This window comes from Pinus tabuliformis, chromosome 5_2 (genome assembly GCF_031772625.1).
Source record: "Pinus tabuliformis cultivar Carrire ecotype Pingquan chromosome 5_2, CPIR1, whole genome shotgun sequence".
Taxonomy (NCBI): domain Eukaryota; kingdom Viridiplantae; phylum Streptophyta; class Pinopsida; order Pinales; family Pinaceae; genus Pinus; species Pinus tabuliformis.
Window position 1 is genome coordinate 765,681,158 of NC_142306.1, and position 15,651 is coordinate 765,696,808.

The following is a 15,651-nucleotide window of genomic DNA, read 5'->3' on the forward strand; positions in this document are numbered from 1 at the left end:
TTGTTAGTAAATAATTAGACATTTTATACTAGTGATGGATGCAAAACATGGCATATACCAGTTGATATATGGCTAAAATAAATCTCGCGATTCTCTCTCTCAAGGAAATCTTGACTCATGACGATACATACAATCCATTTCATGGATCACTCAATCAAAACAATGAATACAAGGCTTTGATCCATGATTAAACATGAATAACTGCATGCCAAAAAGAGTGTGCACAACTCTCTTCAAATATTTTCTAGAACATGTACTGAACTAGCAATCTGCAACACCAATAGTTAGCAGCCCCAATAACACAAGCCTCCATGTATGTACTATAGAAGAAATGATCCATCAACTTGTAGTAATAAGTAATAAAACATTATAATCTCTAGCTGAATATCAAACAACAACATGCCTCTAACATCAAACAACTATCATATGACATAACATATATATGCCATCAACATTTGACACCAACAACACACATATATCATGAGAAATAATATGAACTAAAAACAATAATGAAAAAACAGTATATGCAAGTAATCCTCAAACAAAATTAGAAGTAGTAACCATGTAACCATGATTTTGTAGCCCAATCTCTAAGCATAATATGTGTTATAGACATTTTTGTGCCCTACAACTCCAAGCATGAAATGTCCATAAACCAAGGGCTCCTTAGTCCCTAAAAGTGTTGTTCTAACCCTTAAAGGAACAAGGTCAACAGATTACAGCTTCTCCCAGAAGTTCTCCACCAGAAACTGCTTAAAATTGGTCAAAACAGGATCATTGCAGCTGCTCCACTAGCTAGGTGCGTTGCATCTCACCCAAATGCACTGTGAGGGTGTGTTGCATTTCAAAACTCCCTTATGTGGGGTGTGATGGGCAAGAAATGACAAATGGCAGTGTCATTCCGCGAGGTGGAGAGGCAATGGAAGCTTTCAGAATCTTCTCCTGTGACACTTACCTCAATGAATTCGACCAAGGATGAGTAAGAGGCCCTCAGTCTCCAAGTGGAAGCAAGAACTGACAGAGAGAAGACACTAATCAAATCACAAGATGATTCATCCTCCTTACAGATATCTATATATGGATCCCTCATCCCAGAGATCCAGAGGCTGGAATTTTGCATATTGTAAGGAATTTCTGTTGGTTTCTAGAGACAAACATCAGATTGTTGGGTGATTTATGCTTTGCTTGAGGTGAAGAGGGGCTTCTTTGCTGGGAGGTTGATGCTGGGTCGGAACCACTGGTTGTAACTCCTCCTGGATCTTTTCTTATTTATCAATAAAAACTATTTGAGTTCTCCTCCATGCTTTTGTATCATTGATGCTTGTTACATTTGTATGGTTAACTTAAATCTGATCCTAAGTTGTTTATGAATATAGATCCATGTCTTTGTATAATGCTCTTTTTCTGTGATCTTGCAGGTACTTTGTGAAGCTGGGCATGCAAGGGAGCGGGTAGCTGGAGACTATCAAAGGAGAGAGGGATTGGATCAAAGAATTAGCGCAAGACACATGTTGGTTCTTTCTATTCCTCTCTATCTATAATTCATAAAGGAAATACAAAAGTAGCTTTTCTCTGTTTGTTTCTAAGGTAGCTGTCACACCTTAGTGGGATAGAGCAGTTCTAAATAGACACTTTTCCCTGTAACAAAATGGCGACTCCAAGGCATTCCAAGGCATGCTGCAAGTAAGATCGGTTGGCTACATGGAGAGCCGCACCACCGACCATCCTACCAAAAGTAAACAGAATGGTCCTGAGGGACCTGTCAGTGACATCACGGATGATGATCTTGCCGTCTTTACTCGGCTGAGATCCTTCTCTGCAGTACCGGCGGACATAATCTCTCACAGAATCGCCTCCTCAGGCCGAACCTGACAAAGAGATGGGGGCACCCCGCCTCGACAAGCCAGTCAAGGAATAGATGTCTACTACAGTCAAGGGGATAGATTTACCCCTGATCTGGAAAACCTGATTGGTAGGATCCCAAGCATCGAGCAAATACTGAAGTAAGTTGATCTGCTATCTCATGCTAGAAATGCGGAAGAACTTCAGCAAGCCATAGTTCCGCAGCGCGTTCACTGTAACTGGATCATGTAGGGCAAGCATGTCCTCTTCTTCATGCTCACGTTCTCGCCATGTAATGGTCATCTTACTCCAAAGATCTCTAAAAAACAAACAAGAGAGGAGTTAGATCCTGATTTTGGTGAGAAACAAGCAAAATTTCCATCAAAAATTGTGCATCAAATTCCCTTTTTGCGCCCAACGCACCTGCAGCAGTGTTCTAGGTGTGTTGAAGGTCAGATAGCCTTTAGACAGGCCAACATTCAACGCAGTTTTTGATACACTGAGGGTGCGCTGATGGCAGAACGAGTTCTTCAAACCCCAGGGACTCAGAAAAGCTAGGAATCAACCTCAAAATGAAAAATGGAAACCATGAAATGAAAGAGCTTAGGTTTAGCTCCTACCTGGTCCAGACGGCACCGAGAATCGTCCACAGAATCTCCCGAAATCAGCTGATGAAAATCGAGGGGGAAAAGCACCTCCAAAGCTCCAACAAACCAAGTTCAAATGAAATGGTAGAATGAGAGGTAAAAAACACTTTTTCATTACTTTTACGTAGTTCAAAGTAAAATATTAGTGTTCTAACTTGTTTTCAAGCATATATTGTTCATTTTGACTAGTTTGATGAAGCAATTGAAAATACAGTACGATCTTTGAAAGGACAAAGCTATTTATGGTAAAATCAAAACAAGGCCATTTAATCGAGCAGTTTTAGCACATAGTTCAAGCTCATTAAAAAATAAACATAAGACATGAGCAAATGTTTCCACCCGCGTTTAAGCTCATTAAAAAATGAACTATTTCGCCCGGTAAATAACCATCGTGAATGTAGTATTTCAGCCATTAAAGCCTTGGTCGTGTTTGCACCATCACCTCCACTTTTCATTGGCCGATCATTCACCTCCATTTGATTGTTTACCCATTTTGAGGAACAGCTGTGAAGAGTGATTTCACTAGCCATCCTTGTGACACTGCCGTGATTGGAAAATTCCAAACCTTACCTGGAATCAGCTGCTACCCATTTTATCACTCGTTCCTCAAAAGAAGAGTCTCCTTTAAGATCTTTTCAACTGACTCGTAAAATATGAAAAGATTGCCGAGCCATTGGCCTCTCCAGCTCGTTAAAGGGACAGGAAGTGCTATCCCTCCTCTAGATTTTAATCTTTTTGGACCTGAGGGATTATTAGACAAAAAGATCGAGCGCTTGTTTTGTTCGGCTCGTTAAAACTATCGAAAATTCATCCCTTCTGTATTGTTTTATACTTTTTCGGACTTAAGGGATTAGATGACGAAAAAGGAATTTTGGAGTTACCTTTACGTTCCTTTTCAGACTCTCTAAAATTGAAAAGGACCGAGTTATCTTTGTCGTTAAACTCGTTAAAAATATTAATAGCGACAAACTTGTCTTTAGACGAGAACGAGTTTCACTATCGCTAGGCTCGTTAAAACATAGCGATGGGTTTGCCCGAAGGGAAAATTATAGAACAGGAATATTTTATCCTCCTCAAGCTTGACAAAAATAAAGAGGTACTGGTCAGCAATGACTGGGGAAAAATTGGGAAGAAAACTCAAAGAAACTTTGATGGTAGCAAGTCGCTCTTGAACATGACACTTCCACTCCGTGTCCGAGTCGGGTTGGGTTGTTTCATTCACCGGTCACATCACCATGGTCACACCATACCATCCACATTTGGGGTTAATGCTACCAATCCATCACATCAGTGTCGCCGACATGTTCAAGAGAAGTCATCCAGAGAAGTCACCTGTGTCTCACCCACTACCATACATTATACTCCATTCTTTCATGACCGCCACCCTGAACCTTATATCACCAGATCGTTTTCACCTCCATCAAAATCATTTGCTCCGTTCCGTGTCATTGATGTGGGATTCATTAAGGCCCTCCTGTGACGGATCACTTCTTGTCGACATTAGCTCATTATCCAAGAAGTCGATCTAGGAACACCCCATTCAGTACTTTGAAGCTTGCATGCCTCAATGGCAAGTTTCTCACTTCCGGTGACAGGTTTACATCAATGGCCTTCGACCGAAAGATTTTGCGTGGTGTTCGACGCCAAGTCCTTTATTCACACCACGTGAATTGTACTGCAGTACCTTGAGGGTCATTATCATTATCGGTGATTCCTCTCGTGCTTGTTAACAGTTTACATCATTGATTGGTAATCAAGCGATGTCTTTCCATGTTCGACTTCAGAACATTTCTCACATGGATCGACTTGTACTTCGAGTGAAGATTGGATGAGATTGAAGACCCCGGATCTAGTTTCATCCATCCGGGCTGCGATATATATTCAGGGAAATAAAGACATTAAAAGTACAGCATTGCAGCATAGATAATCATCCTACCAAAAGGATGATGGCTATATCAGAATCATCAGTCTACACTCAGACGGTTGTCTGTCCTATGTACATGAAAATGAATTTATAAAGCTGAGCATGGGAATGCCCGCCTTAGCTAGATCATGAAAAATATTATGAAGATAATGTATTGTATTGTATCTTATTACAGGTCTTGTTAACACCCAGGTTGTTCCCTATGACTCCCAAGGGAATACGGCCGGGGTAACCACTAACCAATCTTTGGATCACTGTTTCTAGCCAAACTGTGATCAGAGAGGGCTCTCTCTTTATGATTTGTAACTGTTTATGATAGGGTTTTAGGCTAGCTATTGTGCACTGGTTTTGTTTATGTTTTGGTTGATGAAACTCCTTTTAGATTTCAGTGATGTAGTTTTCAGAGAGGTTGAGTACCATTGGGCAATGGAGTGTGTGGCTATATGTGTTTGAAACTTTTGAGATGAAAGATGGAACTTACAGGGCCATTTGAGTGCTTAGTAGAACAGATTTTTGATTAAATGACTGGAAACAGGTAACACAAACAGTGAAAGCATTTAAGAATTTTCACTTATTGTTTATATATTCCCAACAGACAGGTTTAAGAGGAAAAGACAGAGGTCTCAGGGGCAAAAATTGAATCCCTGAGAATGCCTATCACAGTTAAAGACACAGTTTTGAAATGCAGCAATTAAGAATTACAATTCTATCACTGTATCTGAGGAAAACATGTATAATAGCTCAGTTTGAGTCCAGGGTAATCATGGGTTAAGTCCTGGAACTATCCTTTCACCTTGCTATCAAGTGTAAAACATTTAAACAACAAAAGAGAACAAAAGACTCGAAAACATATAACAAAGAGATTTGAGAATACTTATTGTTTTATGCAACACCCTGGAATCCTGTAACATTCATCTTTCACCACAATACATCAAAGTACACCAAGCCTTGGTAATTCCATTCTTCCTTTGTATTACTTCTCTGAAAATATTACAGTAAGAGAGAGTTCTCAAAAGAAAATTACAACCCCTTTTTAACTGCTGTGAAGGGTGAATATATACTTGCGGTGATTTACAAAATATCTGAGTTCTGAGTTATCTCAGATTTTACATTCTTACCAACTACTTAAGATATTATGATCAAAATTTAATACAGCATTGATTACAGAGTACAGGCATTTTAATGCTCTGTCAGAAGATATTTTAGCCTTTGGGAACAGCTAAGTCGGTCGAGATATTCTGAATAAATGCTGGAAGACCTGTCTTTAAGGCTTGTACGCTGTATCCTGGACTTGCCAGCTGTGATTGTGACTGCTGCTTGTGGTGAGTCAATGGTCCTGCTGAGTTGGCTCAGCCTCTGCCTCGTCCTTGTAGATATCTTTCTTCAAAATTGTGCCTGCGCATGTATGCTCTTTTGCCTGGAGAATTAGCGCTACGGATTCTGGCCTGACAAAACTGTCTGTGTCAAATTTCTCCAGGCATCCTGTGTGGGCAGTTGGTGTGCTAAGATTGCCCCTAGAGTTTCATCTGCTTCTGTGAATTTGAAGAAGTTAGGTGGTGTATCAAACAGATGCTCAACTTCATTCATGAGGAAAAACAGGTTCTCCACCCTGTCATACATACTCTGCCCGGTGGCTGGCCCTGCCTCTGCTGAAGTGCTGGGCGGTTTTGCAATCTCTGCTACTGCATGGGCATCAATTCTCTTATTGTAATTGTCTAGGGTGAGCAGTCTTCCTACACTGCTTAAAATGCTGGGGAGGCCTCTGTTCTGTAGTGCCACGAATTTTTCCAGGAATCTGTTGATTTCAGTCTGCATATCCTGTGTCCTCCTCTCCAGTGTTCCAACCAAGTTCCTCAATGTTATGACTCTTTTGGCTACAGCAATTGTTTCTGTCCTGTTGGTGATTCCCATGACAGCTAATTGAGAGCTAGTCTTATAGTTCAGAATATTGATCATCCTAGTAGCAGCTTCTGGCATGTGTCCAAGGCTTGCCCTGGCTCTCTGTATTTCTCTGTTTTCTTTAGTGATGAGCACCATTTGCTCATCCATGGTCTCAATATATTGCCACTGGTTGGCAATGGACCGCCCAATGTTGCTCCATAGCACTGCTTTCATTTCAGCTGTCACTTTTTCTAGTGCAAGCTCTTTCTCTAGTTCAGCAATTCTCCTCTTAAGAGCTTTTACCTCTCTCTCCTTGGCTGCCTCATTCTGTTTGCTCTTGTCAAACTTTTCATTTACCTTAGCCAAGGTTTTCTTAAGTTCATCCAGCTCTTTCATTTGAGATTCCATGGCTTGGATCTCAGCTTGCAGCTTTTGCATGTCTAAACTAGTAGCCTGTTCCGATGTTGTAGTTGTTGTTGCTGTGGATGGCGCTGTAGTTGGTGCTGTAGCTTCTGTTTGCTGAGGAGGAGGAGTAGTCTTTGGAGGGACTTCCTCAAGATTTATTATCACAGGAGGAGGCTGGGAGGGTTGGCCCTCTTCTCTTTGCTTCAGTGCTTCTTGTAGTGCTGCCTTTGCAGCTTCAGTTTGTCCTAGCTGGTCTTGAGTCCTAACCAGCTCTTTGTATAGGGATACCAGCAGGTCTGTAGTATCCTTTTCTTGCCTTTGCTGGGCAACTTCATCTGTTTGTGGATGGATGGTGGCCGGGAGTTTGATTTTCTTTCTTAGGGCCGCCATGTCTGCATCCCTTATCTTCAGGAGTTCTTGGATGCCTTTGACATCTTTAGGATCATGCCCTATATCTATAATTACCTCTTCCAAGGACTTGATTCTATTGTCCTTGGCTTGTGATGATGCTCTTTCTAATTCCAGCTGAGAAGCTGTGTTATCCAGGCTGCTCTTTAGTTTGTAGTTCTCCAATGTCTCATCTGCCAGGGAGGCATACACCATTTCACCAGTTTGTTTATGTAATTCAATCTTGTCCATAGGGTGTATGTCTTTGGCAAGAACCTCCATGTTGGTTCTTAGATAGTCCGAGGTGGACTGAGGATGCAAAGTTGTGGGCATGAAGTGGCTCATTATCATTTTGCCTTCGCTCACATCGAAAGCAGACATGAGTCTCTGCTGGTTGCTAGGAGCTAGTTTTAACAAGTGATCATACAGCTGCACTTTTATGGGATCACTCCTCCTTTTGATGTCAATGAATTGCTGCTTTATACTTGACTGCCCTTCTCTATGTTGACCGGAGGAGCTGACCTCTCCTCCCATAGTCATGTCATGTCCACGCTGAGATGAGCTGGCCGAAAGTTCTCCACTGGGTGGGCCCATGCCCATGGCTTGCCTTACTGCTATGTCCTCCTCTTGGGAGTCATTCAGTCTTTGTCTCTTCTCTCCTCTGATGAAGGATGAGGTCTGGGGGGTCTCTCTCTCCCTTTTCCTGGTCAAGTCCTCCTTCTGTGGTGTTTGGAGGACTGAGGTGTCTACATTGGTGTCTGTCCTGGGAGGCACCTCTGTTTGGGGCTGCTGCTCAGTGTAACTAGGTTGATCTGTCCCCTTTTCCTGCTGCAAGGGCTGCTGTTCACTGGACTGTGCTTTTTCTTGTTGCTGCCCCAGTTCTTGCTGTTCCATTTCTTCTTGCTGCTGTAGCAAGGTGTCAACTTGTTCTTCTGTCAATATAGGTGGCTGTTCCACCTGTTTTCCTTTGTCTTTGCTTGCTGCCTGGGGTGTCTTCTCAGTAGTTTGCTGCTGTGCTGCTGAAGATTTAGCAGCTGTTCCAATTTGCTTTCTGTAGGAGAGGGGCACCTGTCCACAAGTTTCCAAGTCAGTTTCTTTTTGCACATTCCTAGCTTCTTTCTCAAGTAATTCTTCCTTAGTGACTTGTTCTACTAGTGTACCCTCTTCCCAATCTAGTGCATTGGCATACTTTTCAATTTCAGGTTGTCTTTTATGTGCATAGTTGCCCAGTCTGTATCTAATTCTCCTGAGGGAGATAGAATGATTGGGGTCATAGGGAATCCATTCAAAACTGGTCTGCAATCTGAGGCCTTCCAGGATGCTGTGTGCCTCTTTCCACCCTTCCTCTTTCCTGTTATATAGGAAGGAACCTAGCTGGCTTCTTACCTTCAATTGTGACTTCTTGTTTCTACTCTGAAAGTGAAGGTAATCTGAGTTCCCAAACTGCCTGAAATATTCTAAGGCAAAAAGCCTCATGGGGACATACCTTGGCAACCTAAATGGGTTCAATTCACAGCCATATATCCTAATGACTGTGTGGTTCTGGTAGAAGTACCAGTTGCCAATATTGTAAGATTTGTTCAAATGTAGAATCCTCTTCATATCATCGGTTAATCTAGGAGGAGGAGTACCTTGCAGCGCTGTTAGGGCTGGATGAACAAATAAATCAATAAACTCACAGTATGTATAGGGTGATACTGAGGTAGAATGAAAAACAGAGGTCCAGAAAACAACTGATCTTGGGATTCCTTGGGCATTGAGTGGCCTCAAAGGAACAGAGAAGGTAGCTGGCTGGTAGAAAAGGAATAAATGATATATATAGGAGGTGTACCTGAACAGTCTCTCCCTTTTCAAATTCATGAACTGCTCATGGATTTTCTCTGCTATGTAAGTTGCATAATCATACTGCACAGCTGGAGGCTTACCAGGGGCAAATATAGACAGCATTGCCATTATGCTGTCATCTACATCTTCCAGCCCCCTGAATCCTAGGACATAGCCAATTAGATCCACCAACATTCTGCCCAATTCATTTAGATATTGGTACCCAATAGGAGGGGTTCTGACTGTTTCAGAGCCTGGTGTGACAAACAGTTGGTTGATTTTGACAATCTGGTCACTGGACAGCTTGATCCCTTTGTTAATCAGATTCTGCATGGATAGAGGGGTCAATTTCTTGGCTGTCTTGAAGCGCAGCATCTGGTTTATGCTCTCTGGGGTGATCTGGAACAGGACTAGGCCTGTGGGGCTCATGACTGCTCTTTGGCTGGGGTCATAGCATTCCTGGCAGCTATAAATGAGCTCTGGCATAGGATTGACTTGGGGAAGGTTGTATATGGGCAAATTTGACTCCCAAATCCCCAAGATATCTGCCCCACTGAGGTGCTGGGCTCTTAATTCATTCAACATTTGAATATTGTACTTGGTTCCCATGGGGAACCAATCCAGCATTTGGTAGTCCATGTCTCCCAGGGCTTTCCATGCTAATTCCTGGTGAGGAGCATTGATGGGCTTAATATTCAGTGCAATAGGGGTCTCCATAGCTCTTCAAGTTGCAAGAATTGCAGGTGGACAGGTGGAATGGTAAAAACACAGTCTGGAGGCAGTTCTCTGTGGAAACAGTTGATGTTTTGAGTATCCAAGGGGAATTCTCTCAATAGCAATTGAAATACTACTGGAGTCTAGTGACAGAACTTCTCTGTGGTCTAACTGAACTCTCCAATCGGGTGAATTATGTCTATTAGGAACTCTGCCGGGAAAACGCAGACTTACAGAGGTTTTATGTGAATTGCAGGCTTCCAAAGCTCTGCAGGTACTTCTTGGCCCTCACAATGACAATGGTGGATGAACAAATGGAAATGAACGGTGCAAATAGCGTTTTTATGGTTCTACTTTCCCTCTGAGCAATTTCAAGCTTAATGAAGGTCGTATGGAGGGCGAAACGGTCTAAATACCTGTAATTTGATGAGCAGAGGTTGAAGCAAAGGTGCACAGTTGCTGCTTGAGGAGGTCGCCCGGGCTAATAGACTGGTTGGCGAAAATTGGAGTGCAAACGGTCATGCAGAGCGTCCAACAGAAATAACAGTGAAAGTGGTAAAAAACACGGGAAAATTGGTAAATATGGGTTATTTTACCAATTTGGCGCTTTTTTCTGCTGACGTCAGCATGACGTCATTGGTGGGTCATGGTGAGGTGACGTCAGCTGACGTCATCGGGCGACGTGGCAGTGGGTGACTGGTCAAAGGGGCGGCGAGGTGGCAACCCAGTCAGCAGTGAGGTGGACCCATAACAAAGGCAGATACGAGCGGATAAGGACGTGGCGGCGAGTCAGCGACGGGTAGGTGGCAGTCAAACCGCAGCGGTTACGGTTAAGGCTTTAACCGCCGCGGTTTCTCGGGGCGGTTTAGGTACGGCGCAGAAACTGTCAGACCCGGCTCCGAGATGGTTCATCGATCGACGCGTGGAGGAGGCGTGACAAGGCGCAACGTCACTTTCCCGGAGGTTAAAGTGCCGCCATAGGATGCGCTCCGATATTGATGTGGACCGTCGGATCTGATGGGCTTGATCCGACGGCTGGCGGAGGAGAAAGAGGCGCGCTTCATACTGCGGGCGGAAAAATTAAACTTTGTGGGTTTTTATGGGTTTTTTCAAATGTTTTGGCTTAACCCACAATGTGGTAGGATTGGGGAACGTGCCAGAGGCGGGTATTAACCTTTGCAAAGGTTTTTATAGGCAAAAGGGGTTTGGAGAGGGGGTTTTATCAATGCAGAGGTGATTTGAGGGTAAATTAACTTGCAGCAAAGGGGAAATAGGGTGGAATAGGTTCACCAAAGTGGCCAGATGCCATTTTGGTCCCTTTTGAAAAATACACGGCTATTATGCCTAGGGGAGGGAATATACATAAGATTTGGGGTTTTATACACCTTAGTGTTAGTATTATTAGGGGTGGGGGTAAGATAGGGGAGGTTATATAGTAGAATTAGGAGTTAATATGAATGAAGGAGGGGAATTAGAAAGGGGGTGTTAGTGATGGACTAGAGAGGGAAAGAAAAGAAGTTAGTGATCCTCTTTGCTGTGAGTTCATGGAATTCACCACTTTGTTTGCTGATAGATTTATTGCCTTGGCAAGAGACCTATTGATACCTGTGTAATGGTGATCATATTCTTTCTGCAACCACAACTGCCTACCCAACTATTTTGCCTAGCATTTTTGTTTCTTCTTGGAGGGGCACTTGGACTTGCAACCCTCAATTGCCTTTTCTTTTCTTTGGCTTTTTCCTTTTCTCTCTATCTACTTCTACCCTTATGTCTTCCAAGGTCCCAGATTAAACTTTTGGGAACCTTTGCTTCTCTACCTGAACTACTTGTCTGCCAAGATTAAGCTGTTTGGACAGACCTCTTTCTCTATTCTACAACTCAAAATTGAAACATGGCATGATCCAGTTTAGACTGTTGAATCATCCACAAAATTTGAAATAAGGTCCTCAATACTTGAAACACTTTACCCAGCTCTTGCTTTCTAGGAAATATGGGATCTTTGGGATACCAGAGCAGAGCATATTTGGCTTTTCTCTTGCCAATCATGAAATATGAAACCTATTACTATAGGTATCCAACAGTGGCTCCACATGGGGATGGTTTTTCTTTTGAAAGACCAAGAACAGCAGGTCAGATTGCCTTGTTCCTTGACTGCCCATCTTTGTCTTTGAAATCTGCTGCATGAATGTGTCAAAATAGTGTGCTTCTTTCTTGGAGAACCTCTGATTCTATCTGCCTGTTGCTGCTAGGTGCAGCACTTGGGAAAACTACTCTTTACAATTTAAATCAGAAAAGAATATGTACAACTGCATATATACAATGAACCTCTGAATTTCTATCATAGTGAACAGTCAAAATAGTGCTTCAGCATCCTGCCATTGACAGGACCTTCATCCAGTTCAGTTACAGTCAAACTTTTTAGGAAGTAGGTGTTATTACCTTGTACTGCTTGGACAGCAAATGGTCCTTTCCATAAAGAATCAAACTTCCCATGTTTTCCTTTCTCTTCTCTTCTTGCATCCCACTTTAAAACTTTGTCCCCTACATTGAAATCTTCTGCTTTAGTTCTTCTGTCAAAGGCCTTTTTTAGTTTCTCTTGTAGTATCTGCACTCTGCTGAAAACTTGTTCTCTGGTCTGCTGTAAACAGATTATCTGGTTAATCCTTCTTTGCATGTCATTTGGCTCTGCTTGGCTTTCTTGTAGGAGTTTCATAACCGGCACTCCTAGTGATGAAGGAAATCTGGCCTCTAATCCATAGACTAACTCATATGGGCTGGTCCCAATTGATCTTTTAGTGGTTAATCTGTCTGCCCATAAAGCATTTACTAGTTTCTTATGCCAGTTCTTTTTGTTCTCTTCCAGCACTTTCTTTATGATGTTTATCAGGCTTTTGTTTGATGATTCAGCAAGGCCATTTCCTTGAGGATAGTAAGCTGTAGAATGGCCCAAAGTAATGTGAAATTTATGGCAGAAGTTCACCATCTTCTTGGATCTGAAGGCAGCAGCATTGTCTGTTATTATCTTGTCTGGGCAGCCAAATCTAGCCAGTATATTGTTCTCCAAAAATTGAATGATTACTGAATCATTTGCTTGTCTGCATGGGACAGCTTCAATCCACTTGGTGAAGTAGTCTGTTGCTGTCAAGATCCATCTGTGTTGTCCTGAAGATGAGGGATGAATTTCTCCAATGAAATCCAAGCCCCATTGTTGAAAAGGTCTCTCTGTTGCAATGGGCCTCAAAGGAAGTGGCAGCAACTGTCTTTTGCCTTCAAACAGTTGGCACTTGTGGCATGATGTTGTGAATTTCTTCACATCAGAGAACATAGTGGGCCAGTAATAACCAGCCCTTAATATCTTGTCTACAGTGGACTTCCAGTACAAATGTCCACCACAGTCTCCAGCATGGAATTCTTGCATGATATTGTCAGTTTCACTCTCAAGAAGACAGTGCAGCAAAATACCTTCATGGTTTTTCCAGAGTAGATTCTCATCTATCACACAAAATTTAGATGTTTTCATTTTTAGGAACCTAGACTTAGTTCTGGACAGTCCTGGGGGAGCACACAGGTTTTGTAACACATAACAGACATCAGAATACCAAGGAGATTGTTCAAAGGCTACATTGATCTTTGGAGTCGCCAGCTCTGTTTCACTGTCCAGTTGGTTGATATCTAAGGCTTGGAAATTTGCTTCTGTCATTAACTTGGCCAAACCTTGCCCTTTTATCAGCTTTGTAGGCTTTATTTCAATGTCAAATTCAAGTATGTTTGCAATCCATTTTCCTCTTCTACCCTCTAAGTTTTCTTGTGTGAGAATGTCTTTGACAATAGGACTTGGTACATAAGCCACAACATGGGAGTAAAGGATGTAAATCCTAAAGTCTTTGATAGCTTTGATCAAGGCATAGGCTTGTTTCTCCATTATTTGGTACTTTAGGGGGGCATCTCTAAGAGCTCTGCTGAAAAAAGCAATGGGCTTTTCATTCCCTTGGTCATCTTTCTGTAATAAAACAGCAGCAATAGTATGTTGGGAGGCAAAGGAGAAAATGATGAAGTCTCTGTCAAACTGAGGGTTAGTTAACACTGGGGTTTGAGTCAAGGCCAATTTTATACTTTCAAAAGCTTGTTTTGCTTCAACAGTCCATTTGACCTTTGAATCTTTCTTTAGCATATTGTTTAGTAATCTGATTAACTCTGCTAAATTTGGGATAAACCTTCTCAAAAAGTTGATTTTTCCTAAGAATCCTTGCAGCTCCTTGACATTCCTTGGGTGAGGCATTTGTAGGATAGCTTGTATCCTATCTGGATCAATTCTTATGCCATCTTTCGAAATGATGTGTCCTAAAAGTTTCCCTTCTTCCAAACCAAATAATGACTTCTTGGGGTTTAAGGAAATACCATATTTTCTGCATGTTATGAAGATTTGTCTTAAATGTTTCAAGTGTTCTTGGTCAGATTTTGAAAAGGGTGTAAGATCATCTAAGTAAATGACCAAGAAATCATGAATTTCCTTTGCAAAAGCAATGTCCATTGCTCTCTGAAATGTTGCCCCTGCATTTTTCAATCCAAAGGGCATCTTTACATACTTGAAAGTGCCCCATGGGGTAGTAAATGCAGTCTTGTCTTGATCATCAGGGTGTACCAGGATTTGATTGAAACCTGAGAATCCATCAACAATGATATCCTTGAAGCCCCTACTACCCTCTGAAGGATGTGATCCATTTTGGGTAAGGGGTAGTTGTCTTTGAGTGACACTAGGTTCAAATTCCTTAAGTCTACACAAAGTCTAATCTCACCAGTTTTCTTTCTTGTAGGGACCAAATTTGAAATCCACTCAGAAAACCTGATTGGTGCTATGATACCAGCTTTGAACATTTTTTGTAATTCCTTTTCAATGGAAGGAAGGAGCACAGGATTGATTCTTCTCAATTTCTGTTTGAATGGTTTTTGATTAGGCTTGAGGGGAATGGTGTGCTGGATAACAGAGGTATCATAAGACTTCAAGTCTTCATAACCCCAGGCAAAGACATCTTGGAACTCTTTAAAGAGATCAATATATTTGGGTTTTTGGTCAGGGGGCAAAGCAGCAGATAGCTTTATTATTTTAGGCTTGTCAGTGGTACCAATGTTACATTCTTCAATTGTTGCATCTAATGGCTGCATCTTTGGTTTCCTGGGGACATCATTTGAGTCAAAAATATCCTCTAGTGGGGTAAGGCCTGCTGGAAGGAGATTGTCTTTGAGTTGTATGATTTCATCTTCAGCGTTGCTCAGCTCTTCACAGTCAATTTGGTGAATTTGCTGAATGTTTTCTTTGTTGAAAAATGGTTGGACTGAGTAGTTGTTTTGCTGTCCTAGGTGACATTGGGTGGGCAGACTGTTGAAACTGTAATTGTGATTGACTTGCTCCATCAACTATTTGAGATTGACTTGCTGTCTCAAGGTCAATATTTAATCCTGTAAACTCTTGTTGCAAGGTTAAAAAGTTGTTTATTTGCATGTCATTCTCAAATACTTGCCACTCTTTGACATTGTTTGGAATAGAAGGCCTATATTTGACCTCTGCTGTGAAACAATTGTTGGGTTGTAGTGGGAATTTGAAGGTGCTGGCAAATGTTGCCAAGCTGTGAGCATGGAGATTGTGGCCCCTTGGAATCTTTGTGATAACAAACTCAGAGAAAGTCTCTAGTATTTCAATTACAGCAGACCTATAGGACCTTAATCTTTTGTCATTGGTGACAAAATCCCCTTTTACTTGTTGAATTACTAGATCAGAGTCCCCCATGATTGAGAGGCTATGTGCTTGTAATGATTTTGCAATCTTGAGGCCTAGTAGCAGAGCTTCATATTCTGCCATGTTGTTAGTGCATTTAAAGTTCAATCTATAAGCCCGGCCTTCTGCACAGCCTTTCTCTTTGTTATGTATCCATACTCCAGCTCCTGCCCCTAACTTGTTAACTGAGCCATCAAACTCTAGGACCCACAGACTATCTTGCTGGTCAGGAGATTTTAAATTCTTTTCATGGG